Source organism: Vicugna pacos, chromosome 2, assembly GCF_048564905.1.
Source record: "Vicugna pacos chromosome 2, VicPac4, whole genome shotgun sequence".
NCBI lineage: Eukaryota > Metazoa > Chordata > Mammalia > Artiodactyla > Camelidae > Vicugna > Vicugna pacos.
In genome coordinates, this window is record NC_132988.1 from 35,125,807 (window position 1) to 35,140,945 (window position 15,139).

The window sequence follows — 15,139 nt, forward strand, 5'->3', positions numbered from 1 at the left end:
TTCCTTTTCCATAAAGGAAACTACATGGGTTTTAAAAGTTAGAAAATAAATCAGCTTTATAGCTCTCTTTTGAACTTCATCAACATTCATATTCTCTTCATCATCAAGCTTGAATACCTATTAGCACATAGCAGCATTCTGTATACCAGAAATTCTGTGAAGTATGTACTTTGTACACATTTCTGCATTGTTTATCCATGGGCCAAACTTGACTGATTTATACTTACTGGTACAAAATATGTACCTACTTGAAAACTTGTCAGTTACAGTTTGGTTTCTGCACATATGTAAGAAATTATTTTAAGATATTTGTGTAGGGGTCCCAATTTCAAAGTCATTTATGTCTTCTTTAACAATTAAGAAGCCAGGTAATTGACCCAACGGTCTCATTAAATACCAAAGGAACTGCCTAGACAGATGGCTCACCTTTCCTGTGGCACAATGACATCCCCAAAGCAAAAGTAAAATATAAATCAGATTACAACATTTTTATACAAAGTGAAGTTTCAAGAGTGTTTAATTCATCTGAACTGTTTCTACAATAGCTCAAGTAGTCCGAGTACTCACCAATCTAAAGGCAGAGGGCCTGAAACAAATGACTTTGTGATGCTCCTTCCAATTCTATGATGTCACACAAATAAAACATACAAAACAGAAGTACCTGCAATTGAACATCTCACATAAAAGACATGCGTAAATATTTACATTTAAGATAGTACTGGAATGTATAAAAAGGTTGGTATTAGTGACTGAGCATACAGTGATTTGAAGGGCCCTCTACACCTAAAAAATTTTGCTCATCAGGATACAAGGCCCTAAATCTTATCATCTATTTCTTCAAATAGACTACCAACCAATATTTCCTTTTTAAATGCAAAGATACCTTTACAGTATCTCAATAATAGCCATCATTAATTATTATCATGAGTTATTAGTAAAATTAATTCATTAGATTACTTTTCTCATTAACAAACAGGACCCATGAATATCACAAAAGGCCCAAGATCTCCCAAGATGGGGAAAACCTTAAAAAGGAAATGGTGAGCCAAAAAAGCAAACTTAGCTTCCTTAACAAATTTGGCCAGGGTCGGCAGCTCTGTGTACATAAGGTAAAATTGTATAATGTCCTATTTTGTTCGTTTAAACAAACAAAATAGACAATTATCCTCTTAAGTCAAACATATTAGGTATTTCTTTTCCCCAGCTAGTCATTCCAGGTCCCTTTCAGCCCCAGAATTCTATATGCAACAAACACAATTTCACCTAATTAGCTAACGCTAAAGCCCAACAGAATTAGGTGGTAAAATAACACTCAAGCAGAAGTAACAGAAGTCCTGGGCTATCCTGGCAGAGCAGGCTTTAAAGCAGATTTGAAATGGAAAGCTCGCTCCATCCCTTCCTTAGCTGTGAGATGACCTGAGCAAGTTGCTGAATCTCACTGAGCCTGTTTCCAAGTGGTAAAATGGTCCTCTCTTCTTAAGAGAGCAAACATAAAACTCATAGCAAAGTGCTTGACAAGAAACACACTCTCAGTGGTAACTAACCTGTTAATGTTCTTTTTTAAAAAATCAGTTCAACACAAGGTGAAAGCTAAAAAAAAAAAAAAAAGCATACCAGCAAACAATGACTAAAATGTGTCTCATTCCTTACAAAAGAGAAAAAGATATATTTAACTAAATAACAGAAATTTATAACCAAAAGAAATTAGTTGACATAAATGACAATCAAAAATGTACTAAGTTAATATGAATAACATAGTTCTACAAATACCATTGAGATTCTTAAAAGCAGATCAAATACCGAAGCATACTGGTCACCAGGCAACTACTGCTGAAGTATTAACTCAGATATGGTGACCAACGATTTAAACAGTATGAATTAGCAAACTGAGCAAATGTAACCTCACGTTACACACAGAAGAATTTTTAATGTCCAAGAAGACATAACATCCAACAAAAATATTGCACTTTAGCAGTTCTCACTTACATAGACACAAATGTATGCTGGTTCACCTAAACACTCATAAAAAGTACAAAAAACAAAACAAAACTCTTGAAAAGCTGTACAAAGCATATCTACTAATAATGGGGCCAGAAGAGCTAACTTCAACCTCTCCAACAGAAAACCATGATTTCTAACTATCACCCACCTCTAAATATTCCACCAGAAGTAATTACTACCTTCAGTGCATTCTTCAATGTGGCTGGCATACAAAGACATCAACAGAAATTGCCATGAGTGAAAAGCTTAATCCTCCCAATTCTATATCCCATAAATTGATGAGTTGTGCAGTTTTATTTTCACTTTTTGTAATGGCTGGTGAACACAATCTCCAAGTTACTGTTAATTCTTTTAATCAAGAATTCTATATATCCCTTCCATCTTGATACACCAGAAGGCATAGAACTTTTAAAAGGCTAGCATCAGCAAAGTAAAATCCTAAAGAAGGTTCCTTGTAATAAAACTAGTATTTCCACTTTCTTATCTGGCCCTTAATCTTCTGTTACCTTCTGCCTTAAGTCACGTACATCAAAAAACCCCACCCAACACATTTTCAAAATACTCACCCACTAAAGTAGGGTCTTTCGATATGAAGAGAGAGGGAGGAAGAAACTGGCCATGTGTTTTTACCAACATCCATCATATTAAGTTCAAAGACAATATTTTTTATTAGCCTGGTGCTATGCAGAGAGCCCAACAGCTCCGTTTAACAGCCAATTCCTGTGAGCTGAGAACACTGCTACAATCGAAATTCAACTTTTATGTACATACTATAACAAAAAGAGGCTACTTCAGGGAGTTTTAAGCAGATATGGCCTTATACAATACTACTGGTGACATCTGACACAGTATTTTAAATGGATATGGAGCTGGATAGAAACATATCTTACATTTACATAAAAAGTAACAAAGTACAATAAGGTCAATAGTTTAAAGTTTAGACTGTAAGCATTTTGGACAATGCTATCTTAGTCTTTAAAATGTTCATTGCACAGTATTAACTCACCATTATAATGATGAGATACATCTATCACAAAATGGCTAACACTAACTCACTGCTCACTATGTGCCAGGCACTTTCCGTGTATTTACTCATCTAATCGTCAGAAATAACAGTAACTACCTATTTATAATTCCCCATTTTACAGATGAGAAAATTGTGACAGTGAGAAGTGAGAAGCTAGGCACAAATACAGCTAAGACATGGCAGATTTGGGATTTGAATCTAGACAGCCTGGTTTTAGAGTCAGAGTTTAGTGTTATATTGCCTCTTACATATGTTCATAGAAATCAGCCTGTAATAATCTTTTAGTCCTCAATTTCTTTACTATGAAAAATGAGTTCCTACCTTCCAGCTCTAAATTCTAGTTTAGGAGCTAATATTGAATGTTACCAAAATCCATATTTTGATATAAAAAAATTCATATTTTGCCCACTATGGCTTTTTTCCCCCTAAAAGACTCCTCCACTAAATCAAAGGTCAGCAATCACTTTTTAAAATTAACTACAAGAGGCAACACAGCAAGTTATTGAGCCTAAGTAGCTGCAAAGGAGGCCATATTGTAAAGTGGGCCATATCTGACTGAACCACCTCCCCACTTTTCTGTACTTCTCTTTCACCTGGTCAGAAATGCTGTAACTTCATATTTTTAAAGAGCTTATTTTCCCCCTAAAGAAACTGACAATTGATAGAAGGTGGGCGGCAGTTTTTAAATATGTCCAAAAATTATTTGATATTCCTCCCTTCAAGAGGTAGAGCTTAATTCATTCCCCTCCCAAGTGTGGGCTGGACTCAGTGATTCAATTCTAAAGAATATGGCAAAGCAACGGTGTATGACTAGGTCAAAAATGGCATCATAGCTTCCTCCTTGCTCTCTCTCTTGGATCATCTGCTCTAGGGGAAGACAGCTGCCTTGTTAGGACACTTAAGAAGCCCGAGAGGCCAATGTGTTGAGGAGTTGAGGCCTCCGGCCAACAGCCATGTGAATGAGCCATTAGGGAAGCAAATCCTCCATCCCCAAATGAGTACTAGGTGACTGAAGTCCCAGCCAAGATCTTGGCTACAACCTCAGAGAGACCCAAAGCCAGAAACAACCAGTTTAATTACTCCCAATTTCCCAACCCACAGAAACACTGAGATAATAAATGTTTTAAGCCACTAAGTTTTGGGATAATTTCTTACTCTGCAATAGATAAGAGTAGAATAAAGGTAATTTTGTAAGATATACACATGTATCTCTATCCTGATGGTTCATACCTGCCATCTTAAGCTAAATGAGGAGTCAGTCAATACCACACCAAGAAAACTACCAATCACATGAGTGAAATATATCCTCTTTCTATCATAAGTGGGAGTGTCTTGTAAGAACTTTGTGGCTCAAACTCTACTCTACTTCTTTCAAATTTATCCATATCCATAACCGTCACCACCTCCTCTCTCCTATCTCCACAGAGGTCCATCTATAGCACCCTTGACCTGAATCCTTGTATTCCATCCCTTCCAACTTGGTCAATGACGATGCTTCACCAATTCTTCTCCCTCATTCCTCTATCTTCAAATTCTCTTTTATTAACAAAATAACATGAAAGGTTTATTACAAATGAAAATATTTACCATATGAGTAGTGCTGTTTTCTTAGTCTTTTACATAAACCAAAAACATCCTTGTATATAAAACTTTTTTTAAAGAAGTACAGGTTCACAATTACCTTCCAGAGAAAAATTCACTACTCTAGTACCCTCCAGGACTCTGATGATCACTATTCTTACTAGAAGCCTGAAAAAATGGCTGATGTATGGTACTCAATGAATATTTATAAAATGAACTAAGATTTTCTTAATCATGTTTAACCATGTCTTCCACTATTCTCCATAGGACTCATAGTGAAAAGCAAACTTAAGTTCAACCATACACAATATTCTATGAAGAACAAACCAAAAGTCAACTAATTTTCTTCATTTCTTTTTAAAATCCTTTATAAAATGGGCAGATTAATGAGCAAGCAAAAGAGAAAAAAGAAAGTTGACACCTGATAGAGAATCAAGCTAATCCTTCCTTTGGCTTTCTCCTGCCAATACATAAGCTAACCACATGACTCAACTATCAGTCACATAGCATAATTCAAAAGTCAGGTAAAATGACAGGTCATGTTATACACCACCCCACCCCCACTCCTAGACCATTTAAGCAGGTTAAATGACAACTGAAGCAGAAAGTCAGATTTCCTCTACCTGAGCTTGAATTGAAAACCCAAAATATTTACCCAAGGTTTTTTTTCCAAAGTCTGTAATGTTGTTTTTCCTTTTCTTGATCTTCAGAAGGCCTGCCTGCAGTATTGCATCTTAACAAACCTGAAAAGAACACCATTTTAACTAATTATACAAGATATTCTGGCTTTATCAGCAGTTTCACCATTTCAAATCAAATGATTTGATTACACACGCACTTGCACATGCACACACACAAGGAAAATCTTTAACATCACTCCAGTATTACATTTCCTTCTTTAAAGTTTTCAAATAAACAATACTCCTAAAACTAGAATATGACCACAGTTTCCAAAGTCTTCTAAAGATTTCAAAACCACTGACTGTACTTATGCAAAGAGCATGATTTTGTAGTCAGAGGATTCCACAGGTCAAACCCTACCTTTAAAACATACTCCAAGTGTCACCTTAAAAAAGTTGTCCTCTCAAACTATTGGGTCCTTGCTGGCAAGAATGGTGCTTCTGTTTCCTTCCTGTTCCCAGCATCCAGCACAGTTTTAATCAATGAAAACCACCTTATAATTTCTCAAGATTCTTGGGAGTGGCAAAGCACACTGATTAGGGGACTGTAAACCGGAGTCCAGTTATCTGATCTAAATCACAGCTCCGACTTTAGACAAGTTTTTGTTTTGTTTTGTTTTTTAGGGCTGTGGGATTTAGTTCTCTCACCTATAAAATAAAAGTAATAATAAGCCTTACGTGATAGGATTGTTATAATGATTAAATGACATAATATACACACATAAAGCATGTACCACACATTAGTTCTATAAGATAAATATTCTGGTTAATTCGTCTATTTTTATACTTCATGTATCCAGCTAACTTAAAATAAATCAGGCTCACTGCTATGCACAGAGTTGAAAGCAGCAACATGAAACCAGTTGAAACTTAGACTCTTGGACAGTCATGGAAAACAACGATTTTCTTACAGAGGAAATTTACAAGAACGCTTTCCCCTTAACAAGCGTCCCTAAGTTGCTACTGTCAAAACTAAAGGCAAGAGGGGCGGGAGGGGGACAATTCTGCTGAAGGAAAATCAACTTCCCATCACCTTCCTTTAGTCAAAAGATGTTTCCGCTGAAATGTACTCTTCCATAGTGTAGACTCAGCAAGCACCAATTCAGAATGCAAAACACACCACGCCTGGGGAGCAAAGGGAAGGTTTTTAAGGCTCCACTGCCCTTGGTCCAAAATCGATCCTGCGTTAAGCAGTATGGGATCTCCTGCAGCCCCGTGCTGCTAACAAGGCTGAAGCCTGCGCTTGCAGGTGCAGTCCTTCCCACACAACGGCAGGTGGGCCTCGCCCACCCACCTGATCATCATTCACAGGGCCAGCTCCTCCTGCATTAGAGCCCCCAATCATCTGGCTGCCATGGCCCTTCCAGGCCTTCTCACTGACCTCTGACACCCGGTGTACAAGTCGCCCCGATGCAGGTAAGGATGGCAAAAGAATTAGAGATGTGTCGACGCCGCAGCAGGCTGCCGCCACGAAGCCAAACCTCTCCGACCAGGCCGAGGTCCAGAGATGCTGGGGAAAGTGCTGCCCACCCAATCCTTGACCAGCCCGACTCGTCCCCTCACCTGGGCGAGCGCCGGGGCGGCCCAGAACCGCTCCGATTTCTCTCCGGCGACGCCGAGGGCCTTGAGCGGCGGCGGCGGCGGCGGCGAAGGCAGCTGCAGCGCCGAGACGGACACGGCCTGCCGAGCGCTGCCCGCATCCACACCCTCTTGCCCCGCCACCCCCGCCCGCCGCCCGAAGTCTGGCCAGGGGGCCCCAGGAACTGACACGCAGAGGGGCGGAGGAGGATGGGAGGGGTCCGAGTTGGAGCCGGGTGGCACTGCGGCTGCGTCAACTGGAAACGTCATACGTCACGGGGCCGGCGCCTCGAGGCACGCCACTCTAGCCCCGCCCAGGAGTTGGGTCGCCCCGCCCCTTCCCCCCCTCCCGAGCTGGGAGCTGAATCTGGACCTCAAGGTATGGGTTAGGGGCGTTATTTGAAAAACCTTTTTGTTACCCACGCAAGTAATGTTAATGAATGGCCTTCTTGAGGCCAGGAGACAGAAGAGCACGGGTATGGACAGATCACTAACAAAAAGGAGAATCAGACCAGTGCTATGATTTGAAGTGAATCCACTCAGAATAGAGAGCAATATTTTTATGACTCTCTCAATAAAAGGAGCCTGATTGTGTGAAATGCTGCTACAGTGAATCGCTCAACTAAGTCTGTTGTTGTTATATTAATGAAAAGTGGTTTGATGCTCACCACTTTTAAAGAGAAAGGCTCTTCATATTATTAGCGAGTGAACCAAAGAAAACAACTTCCTAGAGTTACAGACTTATTGCAGATATTTTGCACACTTCTTATGTACAAGTTGTAATAGGAAAAGTGGAAAAGAGTCTTAGCTCTGAAAGGTTTCGGACTGCTTGGGCAGTTGTGTAATATGCACGTAAGACAACTAGAAATGCAAACGGTAATATACTAGCAATAGCTAATACAGTGTCAAGCATGAGCCGGGCACTGTTCTAAGCACTTTATCTTTATTGACGCATTTAATCCTCCCAAAACCTTGTGAGGTAAATACTCCCGTTTACTTCCATTTCACAACTGAAAAACTAAGGTACAGAGTGGTTAAATAACTTGCCAAACTGTAGAGCTAGGGTTTGAACCCAAGCAATGTGTGACTCCAAAGTTCATACGCTTAAGCATTACTGGTTTGGTTTTGTCTTGTTTTTTGTTATTATTTGTTTTCTTTTACATTTTTTAATTGAAGTATAGTTGATTTACAGTGTTGTGTCAATTTCAGGTGTACAGCTAAGTGATTCAGTTATACAGATACATACATTCTTTTTCAGATTACTTTTCCTTTTTAGGTTATTACAAGATATTGAATATAGTTCTCTGTGTTATACAGCAGGTCCTTGTTTGTTTGTTTTTTAATCAATTTTATATATTGTAGTGTGTGTGTGTGTGTGTGTGAATCCCAAACTCTAATTTATCTGTATAAATTACAGTAGACTGCCTCTTAAATTCTAAGTGTCTAAAAATCTAGTTCTGACTTCCTTCTTGAGCTGAAATACCACATCTAACATTTTTGTGTGGGAGTTCCACTTTTTCCTCAAAAGGAACACCTGTGAAGCCAAATATAAAGTAAAGCCAGAAAAAGTTAAATACATGAGCTATTGTACTAACTTTTTATTGCATATTAGGAAATGGAGGCCCAAGCAGGAGTGGTTGATGAAAGGACTGGATGAAAGCCAAAAAAGAAAAGCATACACCTATTTTAGTTACTTCCACCTGCCACCAGGACACACCTACCTCTCTTATTTGGATTAACTCTTTAGAGTGTATTTCTGCATCACAGAGAAACTAATTTCAGTAGTCTTTTGCAAAGTCTGGAAGAATCTCAATCATTCTTAATCCTTATTCCCTACTAAGGCTCCAGGACCCCCACAAAGATTCGTTTGCTACAGTCAAACAGGAAACTTTTCCCAGAGGGAAATTGAGCACAAGTTCTCCGGACTAGAAATTACCAAGATGTCATTCAAGTTCCTCAAATCAAAAACTAAACTGAAACTAAATTGCCCTGGAGCTAAGGAAAAGAGTTAAGAGGAATGAGGGGAGAGGCAGGTGAAATTCACTGAGTGCATGGTTGGAATCTCAAAGTTTCTGATTGCACCTCCTTTCATCCCCAAGACCAGGAGCCACCCTGTTACTACAGATATGCATTAGACAGCATCATAAAAAATGAAGTATTTCTTTTAAAAGCCTTTCTATTCTAAAAGTGTTTAATGCTGTCATGATTAGTAGTCTCTGACATTTCATTTGACTCACTAATTTTCATGACAAGGCTTACTCCCTTTACTTGTCTACCAACTACTATCACTTTTCACCAGCATGCCACCAAAATAATGGTACAACAGCAACTGTCTCCATTCACAGACTTCAATAAGAATTGTACTAATGGTGGAAGCCCTCCAATTTCTTTTTGCTTCTTTTTAAAAACTTTTTACTTTGAAATAATTACAGGAAATTGCAAAGGTAGTATAGAGTGGTTTTGTGTACCCTTTCCCTTGTTTCCTCCAGTGGTTAAATCTTACATGATTATAGTACAACATGAAAACCAGAAAGTTGGCATTGGCATGTGTATATATAGATCATGTCATTTTATCACATGTAAAGTCATGTAACCATCACTGCAAACAAAATAAGAGCTATTCTATCACCACAAAGGTATCTCCTCAAGCTACCCCTTCCCCTACCTAAGTCACACTTACTCCCCTTCCTGTACTACCCCTAGCTCTGGCAGGCGCTAATCTGTCTCCCATCTCTATAATTTCACCATTTCAAGAATATTATATAAATGAGAATTTATATTTACCACAACATAAGGGTAGGAGGAAGAGAGGTACAAACTATTGGGTGTAAGATAGGCTCAAGGAGATAGTTTACAACACAGAGAAAATAACCAATATTTTGTAATAACTGTAAATGGAAAGTAACCTTTAAAAATTGTATAAAAATCTTTTAAAGAATATCATATAAATGAAACCATTCACTACGTAACCTTTAAAGACTGATTTTTTTTTCACTCAGCACAATGCCTTTGAGACCTATCCAAGTTGTTGCATAGATCAGTAGTTTGTTCTTTTTATTGCTGAGTAGTATTCCAGGTATGATGTGCCAGTCATTTAACCATTTACCTACTGAGGCACATTTTGGTTGTTTCCCATTTGGGGCTATTACAAATGAAGCTACTGTGAATAATTGTGTATAGATTTTCTTTGTGGTCTAATGCTTTAAAGAAGGAAAAGATATGAAATTTTCTTTGTCTTCATTTCTTTGGCCCATTGCAGAGGGCTGTTTCCTTAAGCCAGGGCCAAGGTGAACTATATCTCTTTCAACTTTGTCCCCTTGGTTACTCTCATTTGCTACTCTAGGCTCCCATACAAAGGCCAGCCTCTGAGTCAGATTAAATCAGGCTTTCATGGTCCACCTGAAATTATCCTCCTCATCTCCTTTTGGGGGTTATTTAATTTTTCTATAAAAACTTTAAAAACAAGAAATATCTTCAAGTTTAAAGAGCTTGAATGGAATAAATCTCTAATGGTGTAATTCCAGGCATAGTAAAAGGATTATTTAAAGATAAAAGGGAATTCTTTTAAAATAATCAACAGAGATAGCCACTAAATTAACCAAGTTTAGTTGATTGCTAATCATTGATACTTTCATCATGAAAATATTTTACTCTAGGGTAAAATAAAATGTGCTTCAAAAACTAAATTAAGTATATTTTAACATATACTTAATATTTTAATTAAATACTTAGTTTAAAAACTAAGAAAAATTTTTAAGTTAAATATATAGTAAGTGCCAGGCAACTGGCTAATACCTGATATATATTATTTCATTTAATTCATACAAACCCACTGTGTAGATACTACTTGTGGATGAGAAATTTTAGAAAAATTAAGTAACTTGCCCAAGGTCACTGAAGCTAGAAAGTGAAACCAGAACCTGAACTCAAGAGAGTCTCACTCCAATACCCATTATTTTTCACTACTCCACACTAGATCCATGTTAAAAAAAAAATTCTCCAATTGTAGTACTACAACAGATAATAATGTAAAACCACAACTACTTTACAGATAATTTAAAAACAATGATGTCCACTGGAATTTGACACAACATTGTAAAATGATTATAAATCAATAAAAAATGTTAAAAAAAAACAATGATGTCAAAGCAGTATATTATCTGTATTTTAATGCATAAAGAAATTTAATACCACCAAGTTCAATATGTTAAAGTTGTTTCGAATGCTTAGTTCAGATTTTTATTTCACTCTCATTTAATAATTTCTCAAAATCACAATTTCTTTATGTACATACCTGAGTGTTCCTCAAGTTGTTATATACTTTTCATAACACCAGGATACCAGATGAAGTTCCTTCTCTCTCACACATGCAGGCACAAAATTAGTAACATCAATAAGTCTATAAAAACAAAAAAAAAAGAGAAAAAATTTTAATGGTTTCCAATATTATTTCCCAATAAACCTGCCAGTTTCTTTCATTTCACTTACCCCCAGCCAATGCAGGCCACAATTCAAGCTTCTGTCATGCCACAGTGTCCCAGGAGTCACCATTGCTAGAACAAACCAAGCAATGATATTTGAGTCAAATATATTTTAAGAAAACCACCTTTACCCACTTTAAAGCTGATAAAAAAGTGAGAGGAACTGAACATGTATTTTGAAAAAGGAAGTTTGTACATCTTTTGATATAATAAAAAAAGCCAGTTTTCTAGTAATGATTTGAACTTTAAAATAGCATATAATGTCCTACAAACAATAAGCAAACCAACAGCCTGATGAGCAAAAGACATAAACACAGAGTTTGCATTAAAAGAAATAAACTTTGACCTAAAACACCAGAAAAGACAGTCCTCATTATCATAAAATGATATAGGCTAGTTAAAGCTACAGTTGAGGTACCATTTCATTTATTTTTCAATAGAAAAAGCTCAAAAATTGATAATTCAATATTAGAAAGGATTTGAAGAAACAGACACTCTCTTACCTTGACAGTGGGCATATGAATTAATTTAGCCTCAATGGAGAACAACACAGCAATATCTTTTTAAAACTTTAAGTGTTGTAATTTTTGACCCAGCAATTCCGCTTCTAGAAATGAATCATACAGACAGCTTCACACATGAGCAAAATGTACAAGCTTTCCATCACTACGTTGTTTATAAAAGTGAAAGATTAACATCCTAAAAATATGCAGTTCTAGAAGACTAGCCAAAAAACATCTGTAAAGTAATTTTAAAAATGTGATAGCTCTAAATGCACTGGTATGAGCTAATCTACAATGTATATTATAAAGAAGATGAAGAGCAAAAAATATGTGTACATGTGAAAAGTAATCAATAAGTAAATAAAACAAAACCAATAAATTGATTTTCAAAACATATTGGTCGAAAGACTAAATAGGGCAAAAGTTAAAATTTCCAGTCAATGGTACATTCTGTAAAATAACATGTATACATATGCATACATGAGATGGCCACCTTCTTCTCACTGTGTCCTCATGTGGTCCTTTCTCTGCATAAGCAGGACCCTGATGTCTCTCTTTGTGCTTATCTCCTCTTCCACTAATAGTGACCTCATTTTAACTTAATTGCCTTTTTAAAGCCCTGTCTCAAATACAGCCACATTCTGAGTACTGCGGGTGAAGACGTCAACACGTGAATTTTGAGGGGACACAGTTCAGCCCGTAACACTTGACAAATTTGATCTTTTCCTAGAACTAGTCTCATTTTCACTCTTTTGAATTACGCACTCCACATACCTTATTCTAAAATTTTTGCTATCCTTATTTTGTATTTTGTTTTCCTGTTCACTTATCTTAGCATTTTTTTAAGTATAAAGTTTGAAAAATTTTTGTAAGTTATCTCTTGATTTTGCGTGTGTTCTGGAGAAGGCTGAAGGGTGGGAGGTTTTTCCCTCCTCTCTTAGCTGATCTCTCTAATCAACTGATTTCTCTAATCAACTCTTCCTATTGCCTTTGTAGCTACAGCCTATCTGCAGTCTATTAACCACCCATCACCATCTCTCAGTTCCTCAGGTCACAATGTGAAGAATTATTTCAAAGTCTTCTTTATTTTGGTTTTTCATGTCTCTATTTTTCTTCACTTCAGTGAAGAAATATTTCATATCTGGTATGCCAGACACTGGACTAGGCCCTAGATATGCAGAAATAATCAAGGTAGACTTGATGCTTAAGGTCTTCCTCTCCAAAGAGCACATTGTAAAAAGGTTGCTCTACCAGAGCATGGTTATTTTCAAAAGAAGCAATTAGGCCTTTACAATGTTGACATATATCTCCTTTAATCAGCTGCAGATTAAAAGAGACAAAGGTCAGGTGCATTGGGTGTCCAGTGACTATCTCAAAGGGTTAGAATTTACAAGTTCTGAAGGCATAAACCTGAGATTTCGAAGGAGAGTATTTGGTGGATCTCTACAAGTTTTGCCAATTGGGTCTTATTAATACAGTTAGTATATTAGACTAACCCTACGGATTGGAGATGGTAAGCACAGTGAAAATGTTGCAAAACTGGCCAAACAGCACAGACTTGTCAAAGTAGCTGACAAGCAAAATGGGTTCCTCAATCACTATGAAGTTTGGAAGGTGTTCCCCAGGTAGGGATAATCTTTTCTAACAAAGTTTTCACCACTGAAGAAGCTGTGACCTGCCTCCAGGGGAAAGCCTCTGCCCAGTGAGAAAACATACACACCATGACTGAAACATATTTATGTCCATGAGATGGGGCAGCTGTATGAAATTCATCTGCCAAACTTCAAATGGTACATTAGGCAGTTTACAGTGTCAGGGAGAAGTATGAACAGGTGTCTCCGGGTTATATTCTGGCCACGTGGGACAAGAAAAGCAGACACTTTTGCAGCCTTATTAATATTTTCCCACCACTACTGGTTTATGAATGCTATCATTCTGTCAGTGGACCAATGGTTCAATGCATGTACAGTGGTAAGAAGTGGAAATCTTAGAATTCCTAGTAGGACCAATTTGTTATTTGGCCTGAACCAGAGTTCTCTTTTTATCAAACCAACAGTTACTAGATCTCCAATATACTTTTCCTTTTATGGGGCCAATTGTGAGGCATTTCTATCAATTTTTCTAGATTGTTATTTTAGGGCGCATCCCTTTGGACCATGAAAGCGGTTTGGCCATTGGTTTCTTTGACAGCAGTGTTTTTGGTGGAAATATCAGTGAGGTGGTTTCCTTTAGCCTCTAGGGATTCAAGCTTGGAATGTCCAGAGATCCTAATAATAGCCAAGGCATCTGGTAAGTTTATGGCATCTAACAGATTTTGGTTATAAGAGCCATTTTTAATATTTTCCCCCTTAAAGGTAAGGAAATCTCATTGTTTCCACAGCATCCCAAAGTCATAGGCTACTCCAAAGGCATACTGACTATCAGGATAAATGATTGTCATCTTGACATTGGCTAACATACAAGCCTGAGTAAAAGCATATAATTCAACCATATAGGTAACTGTGCTGCCTCAGTGATACCAAAAGGACCTGCAATAGCATGCAAGCACAATACTTACCATTTTCTCCCTTTAGGTAATAATCATCATGAAAAATCATGATGAAAAATCTGCATTGGTTGGAGGAATCTCCTGTAAATAAATTACTATAGGGAGTCAAAAGGTGATCCGTCAGTGTTAGGTAGTCATGAGGGGTTCCATCCTTGAAGGAGAAGAGTGGCAGTTATCACAATGTGAAAGAGTTGTATGAGGAGAAGTTAGCAAAAGGATTTCATAAGAGGTAAGGTGATGGACTGAAAGTATTAAGTGTGACAAAAATTTAGAAGGACTTCTACTGCATGGGGTATAAAGATGGTTAAAGGGGATCCCATGATTATCTCTTCAGTGGCCTTTACCAGAAGGGCAATGGCAGGAATGGCTCTGAGGAAAGACGAATGTCCCCGGGCCACAGGGTTCAGTTGTCGGCCCGATGGGTGAATGATGGTCCCCATGGGCCTCAAGGGCTTTCCTTGCCTTCTCGTATACAAAAAGGATAAAGGGAAGCTGCTAACTAGGATGTCCAAGGAAAAGTGGCTTCATGAAGCTTTTCTTTAAGGCTTCAAAAGCTATGTCATCTTGATCTCCCAAATTAATGGGGTCAGGTTTGCTGGTTTTTAATAAAGCATATAGGGGCTGAGCCATAAGAGAGAAATGTGAAATCCAATTTCAACAGTAGCCAGTTAGCCCAAGTAAAAATCTCATAATCAGCACTTAGTTTTGGTTTGGGGAAGTTCAGGAGGCCATGAAGCCTA

The 15,139-nt window shown here is 37.7% G+C and overlaps 1 protein-coding gene across 2 annotated transcripts in view; it reads right to left on the reverse strand.

Annotated features, from left to right (window-relative positions):
- BLTP1 (bridge-like lipid transfer protein family member 1) overlaps nucleotides 1-7,099 on the reverse strand; it is a 174,815-nt gene extending 167,716 nt beyond the window's left edge. The window contains exons 1-3 of one of the 2 annotated variants that reach the window (XM_072938032.1): nucleotides 6,853-7,099; nucleotides 5,265-5,352; nucleotides 568-661 (exon numbers count right to left, since the gene is read on the reverse strand). The gene's annotated coding sequence lies outside the window, so the exon portion shown is untranslated. Of the gene's footprint in view, nucleotides 1-567; nucleotides 798-5,264; nucleotides 5,353-6,852 lie in introns of those variants that run through there. The other variant, XM_072938024.1, reaches the window with a different exon arrangement.
- Nucleotides 7,100-15,139: the final 8,040 nt, after the last annotated feature.